The sequence below is a fragment of the Buteo buteo genome, chromosome 17 (assembly GCF_964188355.1).
Source record: "Buteo buteo chromosome 17, bButBut1.hap1.1, whole genome shotgun sequence".
NCBI lineage: Eukaryota > Metazoa > Chordata > Aves > Accipitriformes > Accipitridae > Buteo > Buteo buteo.
In genome coordinates, this window is record NC_134187.1 from 8,583,042 (window position 1) to 8,600,684 (window position 17,643).

General features: G+C 39.5%; 1 long non-coding RNA gene across 1 annotated transcript in view; it reads left to right on the top strand.

The window, feature by feature from the left end:
* LOC142041178 (uncharacterized) overlaps positions 1–14,882 on the top strand; it is a 65,926-nt gene extending 51,044 nt beyond the window's left edge. Inside the window, exon 3 of the long non-coding RNA XR_012653371.1 lies at positions 14,724–14,882. This is a non-coding gene — a long non-coding RNA (uncharacterized LOC142041178). The remainder of the gene's footprint in view (positions 1–14,723) is intronic.
* Positions 14,883–17,643: the final 2,761 nt, after the last annotated feature.

A 17,643-nucleotide genomic window follows, 5' to 3' on the forward strand; every position in this document is an offset into this window, starting at 1 on the left:
ATATAATAAAAAAGAATTTGGTTTTGAGTTGCCTGAATGAAAAATGCATCTTTCACTGTTAAAGGACAAACATATTTTCCTACTGTAGTGTAACTCAAATACAATTCATCTACCTGCTTGCCCCCCAGTATTTCACCCTTGTGCTCAGTCAAAGCAATGAGAAAATGGAGCCCTATAGGAATGTTTTTTAAAAAGTTGTGAAGGATAAAAATAGAGGTCTGCAGAGGATTAGCTTTATGGTTAAGGCATTGGTGTGAGAATTGGGAAATTTGTCTTCAGTTCTGAGCTCTGCCACCTCAGGCAAGTGAATTAGTCTCTCTTTGCCTCAGTTCCCCATCCTCAGGATCCCTCTTTGCTCACTCTTTGGATATCTTCGCTATTTAGGCTCAGGTCAGGTTATTTCTTTTTACTCTACTTTGTATACTCAGGAGTTACGGCTATCTTCTGGGTGCTACTTTAATATAACTGCACACTACTTTAATATACCTAGATTTTTTAATAATTGTGATAATAGTAAGAAAGGAGGAATTCTACTGCAAACATTCATTCAGGGCTGTCATTCATGCTGTTTCCTTGGCAGAGGAACCCCCCACCTGAAGGTAACTGGGAATTCATGACAGCCTGCAGTTTTGTTGACGTGTGACGGAAGTTTACCGCAAGCTTCTGCAATGCAGGGCTTAAAACTTGTTAAACCAGGTGCATGCAGTTTTTGCAGACTTGCACTTCTGCAGGTGTTGCAAGCCTTACAGCTCTTTACAGACTGCAGTGGGATCAGATGCGCTCTGCAATAGCTCCACACCTGCTTAAAAGTACTTCAGAAATGGCAAGATCTTTCTGACAGTTTGATTCTGGGAAGAACTCCAAGAATGAATAGCATGACTTTTGGGATATGTTTTTCCTCTGACTTCCAAAGCGTATTAAGGAACAAAGATGACCAAGGAGAAAGGTTATATTCTGTGTGCAGAATTCCCCCCAACTTCAATAAGGGCCACAGGTTTTACCTCAAGAGTTCGATACTGCAAAATGATTTGACATTAGAATGGAAATAACACAGTTAGAAAAAAAATCACCAAAGGCTCTTTTGATCTTATAGCAGCTGTCTGTAGTTTTGGGACGAAAAAGTAACTTCTTAACTTTTCCATGCCTCATTGCCTTCTATAAAAATTAAATCAATAAAAATCTGAGTAATTTATTGAATTAAAAAAAATTATTCAAATGTTCTTTAATAAAGCACAAGTCTAGTCCTGAAATGAATTTAGAGGATTCCTTTGACTTCAGTGATATTAAACTCAATTATAAGACAATTTGTCAAGTGTCTAAAAGGTGAATATATCCATTTTATTGTTAAAAATAAAGTTGTAGGAAAAAGATCTTATATTAGACCCAACTTTGTTTACTGGAAAAGCTGAATGTTCACTTCTGAATTAACATATAAAAGGTGTGCCATCTTTTAAAGTATTTCCACTAGATCCCCTTTGTCAAAGTAGCCACAGGCTATCTGCCTGTGTTGCTTATGTTCATCCTTATCCCACCTGTGGTCTTTCTATTAGCATAGGTATTTCTAACACCGTTTTGAGTGGGCCCTTCATGCTACTTCTCATCCTCTGCTTGATGATTTTTCATGTATACTCATACTTTTTCCCATTACCTTCCTCATGGTAATGGAAGGTCCACAGAAATATACCTGAAGTTATCACATCACCTGCTTTCAGAGTCCTCTTTAAAAAAGTATTTGCTCTGGTGCCCTCAAAGAAGGGGATGATGGTTTGGCTATATGTTAACTAACTCCACTCCCATTTGTAATGACCAACTTCTGCCTCATCATTTCCCTGTGTCCTGTCAGAATATACCCATCTGCTCTCTCTTGTTTTATATTCTCATTATAACCTCTTTAACATAGGAGCTATTGCTTTCTCACTTCTTTTAAATTATCTGCTACAATTTTGTTCTTGTCTGTGACTAAGACACAGGTATTGTGGAAAGAAAATGTAGTTACTAAGATGGTTTAAACTTACAAATAAAATCCTGGTGCTGCAGAAAGAGAGTGATGCACTTCACTCACAAAAGAGAAGCAGCAATATAGTTTATTGATATAAAACAGTGAGTTAACAAAGTTCAATGGTAAATGTGACAGTGGTTTAACAAGATTCAATGGCAAGGTACACTTGAGTATTTACTGCTTACAGGACAGGGTCAGACAAAACTGTCAGGGAGACCCTCCCATTGAGTCATGAGGTTCAGAGAGAACCTCCTTGAGTTCTAAACTCCTTCCCAGAGAGAAGTCTAGGTGCAGCTCGATCCAGACTTAGTACCAGACTTGGTCAACGGTTTATTTCTAAAGGATTATATACGCACAATCAATCCTTGATATCACTTAGCTAAGATTACAAAGTTTCAGTGCGCTTACTCCCAATTCACTTACGGAGTATCTGACACGATGAGGATTCTCTCAACCTTGAGAAGTAACCTTGAGAGGTGTCCCTACTCAAGGGGAGATCCTGGCGTGCAGCCCACTGCTGTGCAGGAGAGCTCAGCGGACTCTGGGCTGTCCACTCTTTATGAAGTAAGATGATTGACTTATAGTCATATTTGCATACCAGCAAGTTTTATAGCCCTTAGTGATTGTGTTGTTACCTGTCTCTCCAGAGTCCAGCTTAAGCCAGATGCAGCCATCACGACCACCACTGGTGGCTATTGCTTAAGTGGAAAAGGGAGGGGGGAGCACACTGCCACACATGGTTGGGTACGTATCTATTTTGAGTGTGTTTCAACTTTGGCTTAGGATCAAACAGGTTATTATTACATGTGAACTTACTGTGAGGATATTCAAAAAGTCTTTAAAAACCTTTTGTATAGAAGACTTGTAATCTGATAGAAATTTCCAGATAATTAAGGTGTCCTTGCAAGTTGTGGGCTGAGTCATCAACATTCTTAAAATAGTTGACATTACTTCTGTTTTTTCTCTCCAGAATTTCTCTAATTCCATTCTTTAAGTGCTTATTTGGAGAGCCTTTATTCTAGTCTTTTTCCATCAGCTGTTTTGTTCACAAGGAAAAAATTGCCTAAATATAAATACCTAGTGCCATATGAGATGCCCAGGATATCAGTGCTCATCTCCAGCTGATAGTCTGGAAAAGTGCAGGTCTCCCATAGGTCTTAGTGTTAACTAACCTGAAGTACGTCATGTAGCACTAGGTGTCTTAGCAAATAAGCCTTGCTCTCAATGGCTCTGTTAATGACTTGTGGTCGCAGTCATGTTCATGTAGTCTTAAGAAACACCAGTCTTTGTGTCCTTCTGGCAGAGTCTGCACTTCATGCTACAAGGTGAAGCCATAAAAATCTTTCTTTTATAATTATCAGTGTTCAAGAAGCATTTGGACAATGTTTTTAGATATATAGTTTAACTTTTAGGTTGCCCTCAAGGAGTCACGAGCTGGACTCAATGATCTGTGTGGGTCCCTTCCAACTCAGCATATTCCATGATTCTATGATTCTTATTTACTAGCTGAGGTATCTGCTCCCACCATTTCTGTTCCCTAAGGAGAAAACCTACTGGCCAGGCAGGTCCCACCTGGTTATGCCTTCCCTCATATGCTCTTGGTACCAGCATCAAGCATTCATCCACTGATGTTGTACATTGGAGTATCTACAAATGTTTTACATCTTCTGTATTCCCCTATGCCTTCAATTTTCAAAAAATTATATCCTTCTAACCATGCTGTGTGAGAAGCTTCATTCTGAGCAGCTGTGATGGGGCCCTCAGCTGGCTGTTGTAAGCCAGTTGTTTCCCACCAGTTGAGGGAATTGCCATCAGAGTTCTTAAGAAATTTTGCTCATTTTCCTTATGAGACTTCTGCCTCCCATCTCGAAAACGTGTGTGTGCTTTTTCCTCATATCTTCCAAACCAGGTGGTTTATTTTCTGTGAAATACTTAGTCAAGGGACATTTTTTCCTAAACACAAGAATTTCAGTACTTTTCTATTCTCTTCTTTTCTGTGGTAGCCTGGCAGCATCTGCTTCTGCGAGCAGACCTCGGTGTACAGTGAGATGCTTTCTCACCAGTCTGTCTCATTTCTTACAGAGTGGTGTCCATGATATCAGAAGTGGAAACCATGAAAAGGGTAGTATTTTTATTAACTCAGCTGGAGGAGTTATTTCCATAAGTTTTGGAATTCAGCAAATAGTGGAGGTGAAATAGAACCCAAATTACTTGAAAAGTTCATTTCCTGCTCATTTTTCATGTTACTCTTAGTAACGGCTGGTATTCCTATAACATCTATGATTGATTGGGCTACTAACTATTTTATGAACACTAAACCTCTCAGAAACCAGATGGGATTATGTTCTGTTTTATTTATAGGGTACTCGTGGTCAAAATATAAGCAACTGAACCAAGACCGCATGGGAAATAAGTGACAGAACTAAGACAATTGTTGAAATCCCCATTTATAACTTCTGGATTAAGGTCTTTTTTTCCTTCCTTTCTTAATAGCTATTTCTTGGTTCTTGATGAGCAGTATTTCAGAATTTGGCCCTGATGGGTGGAGTTTGAGAGAGTATTTAAAATTTAACCTTCAACATAATTTGCTCATTTTCAATTTCGAATGTATTTGATTCATGATTCTTATTGGATGAACAGGCAATTAGACACACTGTATTTAAGGAAAAGGAGGAGTACACAACCTGTATGTAACCTGAATACCTGATACCTTTAAAAAAATGAAAGTTTTTTGGAGGGGGCTTGGGATTTTATGCTCCTTAGGGTGGAGCGTGTGATCTAAGCAACTGTCTCATGGTGTCCCTCTGAGAGAACTAGCAAAGTTCAACTACTTATAGTCTGAAATAAAACACCTTTACTAACTGTCGTTTACAGTAAATGGACTTTTATAAGCACCAGGATAAGAAAGAAGATCCATTTTGAAACACTTTTACTTATTATTTTCAACATAATAAATAACCTCTCAGAGATCTATGTGCATTTCATTTGCATTCTTAACAGGGATAAATCTCAGGGCTAAAGTCTGTTCTTGTCTTTGCTTGCTTTTATTGTAATTTTTACAATAACGGACGTGAGCTACTAAAGCAACATAAAACATTGCATGAACGACCCTCAAAACACTTGTATTTTGTGAATTTCTGTAATTCTCCTTTGCCAGGTCAGAACTTGATAAGGTACCTGAGAAACTTGAACAGTGAATCTTTAATTGTCCAGGCTCAGTGCTCCTCTGCTGAGTCCTCTGATAATTTACAGCCTTTTGAAGAGATGTCAAGGTGGGTGTGAAACAGTGACATTTGGTTTAATCATCTTTTTGATCCAATTTGGTTTCATTTTATCTGGCTGTAGATGCACAGACAGGGTACATGACAAAAGAGAAACAGAACCATGAACACTTTTTTTTCTAATTAGCCTAGTCACAGGATTATCACATTTGGAAAAAAAAAAGGGGGGGATTTACGTACCCCAGATTTGGCAACACCATGGCAGGAAAAATGATGAGTGATTGACCTGAGCGTTAGCTTGAAAGAAGACATGGGAATCAGATCACATTAGAGCAATATAATTGAGAGCTTACCAGAGGGGAGATACGGCTGGGAGCAGTTCAGCTCTGGCTGGGTCCACACTGCAAACACTAGACAGTGTGACCTTTTGTTACAGGTCTGCCTGACAATTTACGGCACTGAAATCAAAATGAGGTGCAGGAAGAGACAGTAGACCAGCTTTTAAACTGAGTGGGATAGAAAAGATGCTTGGACTGCAGAAAGAATAGTACATTGGCACAAAATTCTCTGGATTTGAACAGGAGGAGGTGACAGGTACAAGAGTCTGTGTAACGAGTGCTGGGGGTGTGTGCGTGTATGTGTGTGCCCAGTTTTGAGGTATTATCATTTTGAGGACAGGGGCAATATTTTAGTAGGCTTTGGTCCTTCTGGCACTTAATTCAATCTGAAATTGCCTTTTAGACACACTTTTTGCCTGAGTTGAAATTTCCAATTTATCTTATTTAGTTTATGTAAATTATGAACATTACTTTTAAGACACATACATTGATGTTTATGAGAGTGCCAAGATTTTTCTCTCATAAACCAGCCAAAAATGTCTTATATAAATTCTGTGCTGTAGATTAGCTATTACAATTGCAAGATCAAAATTATTCTTGGAGGTGATAGCTAACACAGCAGCCAAAGACCTTTTTCTGTTCTGTTTTTTTTTCTTACCAATTATAATACTTAATAGAGGAAGTCAACATGTTCCTACCGCTGCAGAAAATGGATTACTGAAAAAATTCACAGCTTTCGTATGTTTAGGGACTTGAGCTTAGAAGCATGAGTTCTTGTAGTTTTTCTTTGAGCTTTTTTTTTTTTTTTAATTTAAATAAAACTCTTCAAACTCCTACAATACCATGTAATTGTAAAATAGAGTCTGATCCTGCAGAACATTTCAGATGGAATTCATTTCATCTGAGTTTAGCTGCCCAGTGAGTCATCTACAGTCAATAGAAATATAGGTGTGTGGTTCAATTCATAAGATAGGTGTCTAGGATAAACAAGATGGATTAGATTCTGGAGGTGCTCTGGGGTGCACCTAATCTGCACAGGTTTCTCTTCAGGGGAAGCCGGAGGATGGAGGGGGAAATTCCCAAATTTTAGTGAGGATATGGCTGTGGCCAGTGCCCAGCCCTGAGACTGTGAAGAACTTGTGGGTCCTATGACTTAGGTACAGCTGCTGTCTCTTCATTATCTCTAGATGGAACATAAATATAGTCCATTGAGAGACTAAATGTCTGAATGCTGAAGGTGGCTGTAGTGGCCATGTTTTGCTGCTGGATGTAAGCGATGATTCCTTCCAATTCCTTCCCTGCTCTTGTGGTTCTTATCTTGCAGTTTATTGCATGTTTCTAGTCCAGTGCAGAGAAGCTCCATGTGAAGTGGTGTGGGGTCTTCTCAGTGAATGACCATGTTTGCTTAGCCTCATCCTATATGATGGGAGCATGTGTACATTTATGTCTGCCCATTCTATGTGCTGTATGTGCTTTATTTATGTGTGTGTATAGGGGCAAGTAAATGTACCCTTGGCAAACAGAGGACAGAGATATTGGGCAATGATTTGATTGGCTCCAAACATACCTTTAGGGAAAGAGAAATATGAAGGCTTTACAAGTCTGCATATGAACCTGAGGAATTTCTAGGATTCCGCATGGGAAAGCCAAAAATATCCTCTTAGAGGGGGCCAAATATCTACAGCTTTGACAGCATGCTCAGGGGAGTCTAATGGAAATTGAATGGCCATGAGCTTTGGGTAAGCCTGTAGGGAAATACAAGTTCCGTGGCAGGAACCTAGCCTTACTTTTAGTATGTCCCCCCTCCCCTTAATAGCACTTTCCTTCTTAGTTGCCGCATTGTAATTTGACAACCCCAGAGTGTCTAGAGATTAAGCTGACTGTTTGGTTGTGGAGTAGATCACCAGAGCTCTGGTAATAAAACTGCATTAACCTCCTACCTGTGTGTTGTGCCTGGATTTAGTACTACAAGACAATACACCCATCAGCCTATTAAGGCCTTCTTTGGTCCCACCTTCATGGCAGCACAGACAAAACAAAATTCACCTGTACCTCAGCCTACTCCATCCTCATTGTTTCTCCTGATGAAAGCAAAAAGGCTTCAGCTTTTTCTTTGCAAAAGAGAAGGTCTCAGCATGCCTCTAGCTGTAGCTCTGAGAGTTCCTTCAAACTGCCGTGAGGCCTTTCACAACATATGTTTGGAAAAAAATTAAATAACCCCAGGGGATGTTTTTTTCTTTCTCCTTCAAGTAGGCACAGGGCTAAGCTTGCTTTGTGTCAATGACATTGCAAAGCAGTTTGTACTTCATAAAACTAATAGTTAATGCAGATGCTAGTAGTAGGAGACTGCTTTTGCAAACACAACTTTCAAACAATGCATCCTGCTGAACACAGACTTTAATAATAGAGTGCTTAGATGGCCAGCTGTCTGTCAAATTTCTCTCTCTGCATGCTGTAATAAACTCATTCTCTTTGGTGACAGGCCAGGGAAGTTAGGGTTGTGCTCTGCATCTGTACCTGGCCCGAATTGCAGTGGGACAGTTTCTTAAAAGAAGTACTTTTTCTAAGTCTCAAGCTGTGTTAGAAGGAGAGAAGCGTTTTTAAAATCCTTCTGAAATTGAAGAAGGTGCCATACCTTTTTCTGGAGGGATTAGAGCTGTAGCTTTACACAGTCTTCTTGCAATTTTATTTTTAGCTTTGGTCATGGTCTGTTTTCAACTTGAATGTCCCAGTCAGTAAACAGGATGCTTGCAAAATTTGGCATCAGAGTGCAAGCTGGAAATTTTTTTCCAGGAGTTCTTACTTTCAAGAGCTTGCCTGGACCACAGTCATATAGACTCTCCCTGTTATTCAGCTCTGGGGAAAAAAAATACCCAGGAATGTCTGCTTTTATTTCAGAATGCAGGATTGTTTTGTATGGATTTAGCAGCAGTCCAAAGCAGCTGCTTTCCATGGTGCACAAATAACACCTAGTTACCTTTTCTTTTCAGCTTTGTTACAGGCTACTTTAGAAACTGATTAAAAGGCATTTTTAAGTGCACACCTCTAAGTATCAAAACGCGTTCATAATCGTCAACCAAAATCATCAGCAAGTATGGAGAGATAGTAGCGAACTAAGGAAATCCAGCATGAACCCACCGAGATACAGGAATAGTTTCAGGCTCCCAGTTGCTCTCCTTACTGGGGCAAGTGGGGAGCAGAAGCAGGCGGTAACCCTGGTCTGGCATCTCTCAACCAGTTGCTCTCCTCTTGGGCGAATACAAAAGGTGCTCTTATTGCCACCTGGGAGGTCGTCACACCCGCGCGCTTGCCAATAAGCTGGCTGGCATTAAGTTTGTTTTGCACTGCTGGGGTTGCACAAAGGAGATTTAAGAGCCTGGTCAGTCAAAACCTTCCACCTGTAATGCTGGGAGCTGGCACCCGGTGAATTCAGCACGGGCAGGACGCGGCTCTAGTAACCTCTGCTTGGTAGAGGTGCAGCGTAGGAAGAGGCTGCAGCACCCACGCTGCCTGAGCGCCAGCCTCAGCCCTGTCTGGGAGAGGCTGTTTGCATCTGGCAAGGTGCCCCGTTGGTGTATTTTATGTTCAGCACTGGAATGGTACACAGTCGTTGCATCAATCATATATTTTATACCAATGACCTTAATAAACAACTGCTGTATGTATTGTGTCTCCCATAAATACATTCCTATAATTTTAGTGGAGACCTTCACACTTAAATGGTATAACATTTTTTACAGTTAATCAGTGAGCATAAACAACCAATGCAGTACTGTGTACGTGTAATGAATACAAAGCTCAGTCTCACATGTGAAAAAATATCCCCCCCCATTTAGTAATTCAAAACTCTCCAGATATAATAATCAAAATGCCAGTTCTGTTCCTACCTGCCATATCCTCAAGTGCTTCCCTTGCTACATTTCCTCAGTATGTTGCATAGACATGACAGAAAATTGATCTAGGCAACCATTTATCGATTTACTTTCTGGTATGAAAAATTGTGTATTAACCTGAACTGAACTGGTTTGTCGTTCCCTTCCTTCTCGCTCTGACATTCCAAAGAGAGGAAAGCCCTCTCTTGGGAAAAGAGATCCCTAAATTACCATGATACGTCATTTATTTGTCATTCTTTATCCTGATTTTCTACTGTGTTTGCGTGAAAATGCTGACCAGTGTCAAGCCTGATTATGGAGTGGTGGGAATTTCAAAACAGTTAAGACTCAATTAGAGTCTGAATCATGGAAAGGCTCTAGAGTGACTACAGTCCAGACATGGGAGAAACCACATGGAAGAGTATCTTCTATGCTCCAAAACAGGACAAAGACCTTAGTTGGAACATACAATTTATTACACATCAGGAGCTACAGCTGTAAGACATGATTCCTTAAGGAATTAGGCTTTATTAATTTTAGTGTTCATAATATTAATAACTAACATTAAAGATAATTGTTAATTATTAAATTAGATTAATAAATAATAAATAATCTCATGAAATGGTGTTTCTTGGAAGACGTGGGTTCTATAGCCTAAGGGAACTATTTGTCGAAGTCACACATATGGGTAAAAATGGGGAAAAGTTGAATTAAATTGGGTTTTGACTATTTTTTTTGAGATGACCCTTTAATTGAAAATAATATATGGGCAATTAACCTTAGGAGCATGGAAGATTTAATTGATGTGTAACCCACATAACATCAAAGTTTTTGGTACATTTTTGGCTGCTCTTTATGGTCCTGACTACAATCAACCTATATTAAAGCTGTCTCTGACAGACTTTAAGAGTTCTGAGAATAATTCAGACCTTGGCCATTTTAAGATGACTCAAAGTGGCCGGGGAGGTGTGTTGAGAGACACAAAGAAGGTTCTTGTTGACACCCCTCGGGTGGTGCAGGTGGGATCACCGACTCTAGGCCACCTTGTAACCTCAAAGGAGAAGCATGTGTTGCAAGACAAGGTGGAGCACATAGCTTTGCTGCTTTGGACAGTGTGACCTAAAAGAGTTTTCAGGTTGTTTTAAATGTACATCTGGTGCCCTTCCAGTAGACCTTGGGCTTGGGGAGAGAAAAATACATGAGTCACTGTTGCCCGTTTTTCTCTTTAGCTGTGTGGAGCGTAGGCAACTGCATCATGCTCAAATCCACCACCTTACTCTTCAGTACTGCTGGTATGTGTCCAAGACAGAACTTCCTCTCTGTGGTTCCCCCTGAAGAATAATGAGTTTCACAGATATGAAACCATAATGGATGAGTCTTTCTGTTTTGCCACTATGGGTGCTTAAAATAAATCGGTCTCTAAAAGGTAGAGGAAACAAAAGCTTGATTCTCATCTGAAGTAAATTGACGCAACTCCATGGAAATAAATGGAGCTCTGCCAAGCTCTACAAAAAGACAATATTGTCTAAGCTCTATGCATATTCCATCTACTTGCAAATGTACAAAGAAAGAGAAAAAGAACTCTTACATGTCCTTTAAAAGAAATGCTATTTAAAAATATTAAAAGAACCTCATGAAATCAGGGGAATTGTAAATCTAGGTTAGTTTATAAGAACAAAATGTTAATTTCCTTAAAGTATTAGGGATTTCTTACTATAACTATTATTCTTTACATGGCACATAATATAATTATGTATATTACAGTAATTATTATTAGCTATTATGCTGTACATAGTATTATAATAACTTCCAAAAGGAAAAGGCTTGCGAGCAACGGATCTGGAAACAGAGGCACTGAGCTGGCATAACCAGCCCAAGAACACAGAGCAGATCGTTGACAGAGTTGGGAGTAGGAAAGTGTCCCCTGGCTGCTGGGCTAGTGATGCTTCATACAGAAGTGTTACTGTAATAATAATAAATAGAGGTGGGATATACGCCTTTGGCTCTGGGAGAGGATTATTTTCCTTGGAAAGGTGAACATCACCTTTAGTACAGTAACTTTTTCACAAGGCAAATGTATCTAATTAAGTTAAGTGATTGTCAAGTGTATTTTAAGTTTAACAAAGCTCACATCATATTTTATTTCCCTTTTACATTCTGTACAGTAATTGTGTAAAGTGCATGATTTACTGTGGCAGCATTATTCAAACTTAATTACAGTGTTAAGAAGCAACCATAACTTGAAAAAAAATAGCTACATTGCTGTGGGGATCCACATGGCAGTTTTGTTTTTAAAAAAATATTTTTCTTTTGTAAAGAAAATAAATTGTGTAGAAAACTTTTTGGCTCCTGAAATCACATTTAAGATAAACTTTCAGTAGGCTTCTTAAAGGATTGAAACAGCTACTTTGTCAAGGGATTTTAGATCTTTCTTTCTTTATATCCATCTTGTGATTCATCCCTATATATACACCAGATGTTGTCTGGTCCTTAGGGGTATATTCTCTTATATGTAGGGCTGAATCCTAAGAAGGAAATAAAAGGATTTAAAATATTATTATATAGCAATAGCAAGATGTCTCTGGTGGATCAATATGTCTGCTACCTAGAATACATAGTAGAGACCATTCATTCAAAGTACCACTTTTATACCAACGAGGGAGATAGCCAAGGAGTTTTTACCCACATTTCTTTTCCTCTTAATAAATGAATTAACTGTTTATTTATGGCATTTTAGGAGTCCTTCTCCTTAGACTTCTAAAGTCTGCACTCCTAGTAAATGATAGATGCTAGGGTCTTGTTTATATTTTGCAGGGCAGACATTAAAGGGAAGACCAAGACATGGTTCTTGCTCCAGACCCAGAAGTGAATTTTCAGTCTTTAGCATCTTTGGTGCTTAAAATCAATGAAGCATCAGCAATTTTTGGATTTTTGTGGAAAGGAGAGGTTCCTTGTGATTTCAAAAGACCATTTATTTTCCAGGTATACTGAGCGAGATGCTTATGGCTGAGATAAAGTATAGGCTGCAGAGCCATCTACAGTTTACAGGCACCGATCATACAAAAGTCAGGACCTTTGTTGCACCTTTCAGATTGCCATCTGCAGGTATCATTTATTAAATCTTTAATGACACAGAGGTGTAGATGACTTCCTTAATGAGGCCTGTGTTGATAATTAGTGGCAATGAGATCTTGGTAGCAGGATATAGTTACTAATGCTTCCTCTTAATTTGATTTTGTTGGGATCTAGGGTGCTGGAAAAATATTCTGGGGTGAATATCCTTTTTGCCCCTGTGCAAAGAAATCCCCCGGTTTAGGTCAGAGTCATATATCTGCAAAAGGCCATAAAATTCACTTTTTGATCTGTGCTGTGTTCATCTCTCATAGTTTTCTACCTGCCTGTTTCTGTGAACAGACAAAAAATCTATACTAGTGCATATACAGTGCATTACATGCACTTTCTTGATATAATTAGTTGAGTCTCTTTTGGCTTGAGAGAACTTTTTCCCTTGAACAAAATTGATTTTTTAAGTTATCTGATTTGTATTTAATAGTGTATTCAAATCTCTTCCTCCAGAATCCATAGACCATCTTGCCTGACCTACATCAACAATGAATTTCTCAGAATACATTAATCAAATACAGTTTCCTTGAATTTTGTGCATTTTTCTCCTTCATTTCAAAAACGAATGACATTTGGTCTATTTTTCCATTCAGCTGAAAGTCAAGTTCTCAATTTCTCTGTTAGCTTAAAAGCTGAAAGTGCAGCATAATAGCATTATATAGGGAGCAGTTCAATATGCATACACCGATGTGTACCTTTTATGTGTGTGTGCGTCATCACACCTGTAGTCTAATTATGGTGGTAAAACAAACATTAAAGTGAAACCCATAGGTGTTTTCTTGCAGAATTTAAGGTCATTTGTGTACTTGGCAAAGAGGCTTATATTCCAAAATCCACAAGGGAGTCTCCACTGCCAGGATTCAGCAACCACAGGCTCCTGCTGACGCTTCAAAATATTTCATTTAAAATAAAGGTTAATGCTTTTTTACCCGCCAAATAACACCTTTTTTTTTTCCCCACCAGTGCTCATGTATAATGCATAGGACTCAGATCCTCAGCTGCTGCTGCCTGGAAAAGTGCCACAGGGTTCAGAGGATCTGGGTGTGTATGCATCATTTGAAAATCAGTCTCCGCAGTGGAGACGGTGATGGCAACTGCCACATGAGCATTGCAGAAGGGGTTCCATTCCAGACCTCTGTTTTTGATCACTCTTTCCCATGACGTTCCCAAAATGTGGTTGGGATTCCAGTCACTTGCCTTTAGCTGTCCAAAGCTTAGGAGTTAAGTCTAAGTTGCTTGTCTAGCTTACTCGTGGAGTCACTGAGGGGAGGCAGGGACTTTCAGAGGATGAAGGGCAGGCAGACATTTGACAGAAGTGAGATGAACTGCCTTCTGGTGTTGCCAGTCCCTCTCCTTTACCTATTGAGGAACCCAGACAAGTAGTTTGAACAGGATCTCCAAATCTTTAGGCAACTTAAGTGAGATGAATCCCATTCTCTGTATCACCCTCATTTATCTACTAGCATTTACTTATAAAATATTTGCGTGTAAAAAGCATTTTCATGTAAAGAGGAGTCAATTAGGATGAAAAATCCATTTGTTGTCCTCACAGAATAAAGCTCTTTAGCCTAGTAGTTTTTCCCTATATGCCCAAGACCCTATTCCTCTGATCCCTGCAGGTTATTTGGTCCAGCAATGTACTGGTTTTAGCTGGGATAGAGTTGAATTTCTTCATAGTAGCTTTTAAGGTGTTGTGTTTTGGATTTGTGCTGAAAACAGTGTTGATAAAGTGGGGATGTTTTAGTAATTGCTGAGCAGTGCTTACACAGCATCAAGGCCTTTTCTGCTCCTCACCCCACCCCACCAGCAAGCAGGCTGGGGGGGCACAAGGAGTTGGAGGGGACACAGCTGGGACAGCTGACCCCAACTGACCAAAGGGTTATTCCAGACCATATGATGTCATGCTCAGCAAATAAAACTAGTATGGGGGTGTGTGTGGGGTGTGCGTATGTGTGAAGGTTGGCTGGGTCTGCCATTATTCAGGGACTGGCTGGGCATCAGCTGGTTGGTGGTAAGCATTTGGGTTTTTTTGCATCACTTGTTTTTCTTGGTTTTGTCTCTTTTTTTTCTTTATTTGTTGTTTTTGGTTTTAATTATTAAACTGTCTTTATCTCAACCCATGAGATTTCTCACTTTTACCCTTCTGATTCTCTCCCCCATCCCACTGCAGGGGAGTGAGAGAGTGGCTGTGCTTAACTGCCTACCGGGATTAAACCACGACAAGCCACAAAGTCATCTCCTTCCTCATATTTCTCCAATGGATCAAGAGATTCCAGAGTTGAAGTCTTACTAAAGCATTTAAAAACCAAGCATCTGAAAGTATGAGAATCCATTAGCCCCTATGCACACATTCATAGAAGCCTCCCCACAAGTACTCTGAATTTCAGGAGCACTGAGTAATTGGTACTGTCATGAACTGGATGTTGTGTAGTTGGCCAAGCTGTATTGGCTTCATAGTGGTACATACCAGCTGGTCTCCACTGGAGGAGATGTGGACCTCTGTGCAACTAACACTGGAAAGGCAATCCCAAGAGAAGTTGAAGACTGCTTGCCATCATCTACTGGCACATTCTTCAGAGTGACTTAGAGGAAAGTAACTTCTTACCTAAGAGGTGCAGAGAAGGAACATTGTTTAAGCTTCTTCAGACAAAGAGATTGCAGTGCCTCCACTTTTCACCCTTGAAGCGTAGAGAAGGCACCAAACTCTCTGCATCCACATTGTGCTCCTGTAAAAAGGGACATAGAAAATGCCCTAGATCATCTGGAGGAGAAAGTTAAAGGCAAATGAAACTGACAACCTTATTCACTTAATATGCAAGGTAATTCAGCGGGTGTTGAATTCATTTGAATAGATATGATGCAGTGTAGACACCTGCTGCAACTGCACCTTGCATCCTTGTTACATGAGTGATTTCTCCCAGTGAGAGCCAAGAACATGCTTCAAAACCCTCTGCTTTGAAGTAGCAGTGATATGAGGCTCCAATATGCAAGTATTTCTTGTTGAGGAAATATCTTATCATATTTAAAATGCTTTGATGAGTAGAAGCGAAGCTTAGAGTGTTGTCGCTGTCATCTGTAGGGCTGACATTTACATTCAAGGTAATGGGTTTCCACTCCTTGTCATGGGGTACATGTGCAGGATTCAGGATTAACTAGGTTTACATTTGACTTCTTTCTGTCAGACCAGGTTATCAAGCTGGTTTCTCTTTCTTCTTGCTTTTTCTCTCTGTTTACTATTAGGTGGCACTGGAGAGGGCAGATAACTTTGAGATGCCATTTGTATTGCTTCTTTGTCATTCATTCTTTTTGAGGTGGAGTGATGGCACTTCTGTTTTACAGAGGGTCAGAGGAGACAACCTGGCCACCTGAGAGCATCCGTCATCTATGAGATTAGACAATGCAGTCAGTTAGTGGAGAAGGGCATTATGTGGCACATACCTCCTCTTCATGAATCTTCAAGAAGAATGAGCTGCAAAGCAGGATATGCCAAATATAACCGTTTCACTTTTCTTGGAAATGATACTGCAAAAACCACTTCCATTTTTAGAGTTGAAGTCAGAGAATCTGAAAAATTTGATCATCAGTGTAGGCCTTCTCTTGAAAAGGAAAATTTCACCTACATTGTAGCATCTATCAAGTTTTGCTGCCAGAATGAGGTATTTATATTTAGATTCTTGAAGAAATCTCTTTCAAAAGAATCTTGGATGAAATTTTTCAGGAACTCAGTACTTGCTATGTGTCCAGAACTCTGATATCTAACTCAATTAAAAAAAAATAAATTCTAATATAGTTGTCTGAGATGGTTACAGTGAGGACACCTGTCTCTCAACATTGACTATATAAGAAGGCTAGAATATTAGCTACACAAGTTGCCTAACTTCAGATATTTAAATTATGATTCTGACATTTAAATTTGGAAATTTTATTCCCATTCAAAGCCAAGTTCAAATGCGCACACAGTAAACCATAGAAATCTCTTTTGTTCTTATATGAAATTCTTCAGCAGTATGAGAATATTGGGGTGGTACAGATATATTTTATTCCTGTTGTTCCTGGTAAATTCACTTAGCATTAGATAAAATACTTTTCTTACTAGTATTTATGGAAGAGTCTGTGGCTTTATATCTATTTCAGACATACACTGCATGGAAATATTCCACAATTATCAAAGCATTACTAGCTATCATTTCTCCTATAGTTCACCTGAAAGATGTTTCATGAAGTCATGGAGGAGGGGAGAAACACTTATCCATACAGTTTGTGACTGTCAGGTTTATGTGAAAAAGATGTCTTTTGTAGTCCCTGTTACCATAAGGTAATAACAGGGAAATTTAGGGAGGCATTCAGTTTCAGTTCCTGATCCTTACACAGGCAACTCGTCTGCCAAAATAGGAGTGTCAGCTGACAGAGGATTGAGAGGACGAGAAACAAAATAGTAAAGGGCAGTTGAGGATAATGAGAAAAACACATCTCTCCAGCTGACTTCTGCTCTATCTTCCTTTCTTTCTCAGGTTGGGATGAGATAATGAGAAACCCATCCTTTGAAATCTGGACCCTCTGCTGCATAAAAAAAAAAGTGTCATGGGAGGAAATATGGCTAACAAACCCACTGAAAGATGTGTTTTTCCTTGAGTCACTTGGTTCTTGGCAGTCTGAAATACATTCTTTTTTTTTTTTTTTTTTCCTTAAGGGATGGTGGCTCGTAGGATTACTGTGTTCAGCAAAGTATGACTGAGCCAACCAACAGGACTGCAGAAAGACAAAATGGTTTTGTGTATTCATCCAACTTTGCACACCCAGCCTTGTCATAATTGAAGTGAGAGGCAGCGTAGTCTGACGGGTGAATCGTGCAGCAGAGCTACTGGGGTCTAATTAGAGCTGGGGGCAGACTGCATCTGGGCAACTGTCGTCCCTTTTTTTTTTTTTTTTCCTGTTAGTGGATTTTCCATTATTTTCATTATTCATAATTTATAATATGGGTGAATCAAAGGTCTTGGTCAGAACTGGAATCCTACTGTGCCTAGCGCTAATTAGATGTGCGCACGTGTGTGTTTGTGTGTGTGTGTATGTAGGCATGTGCACATATGGAA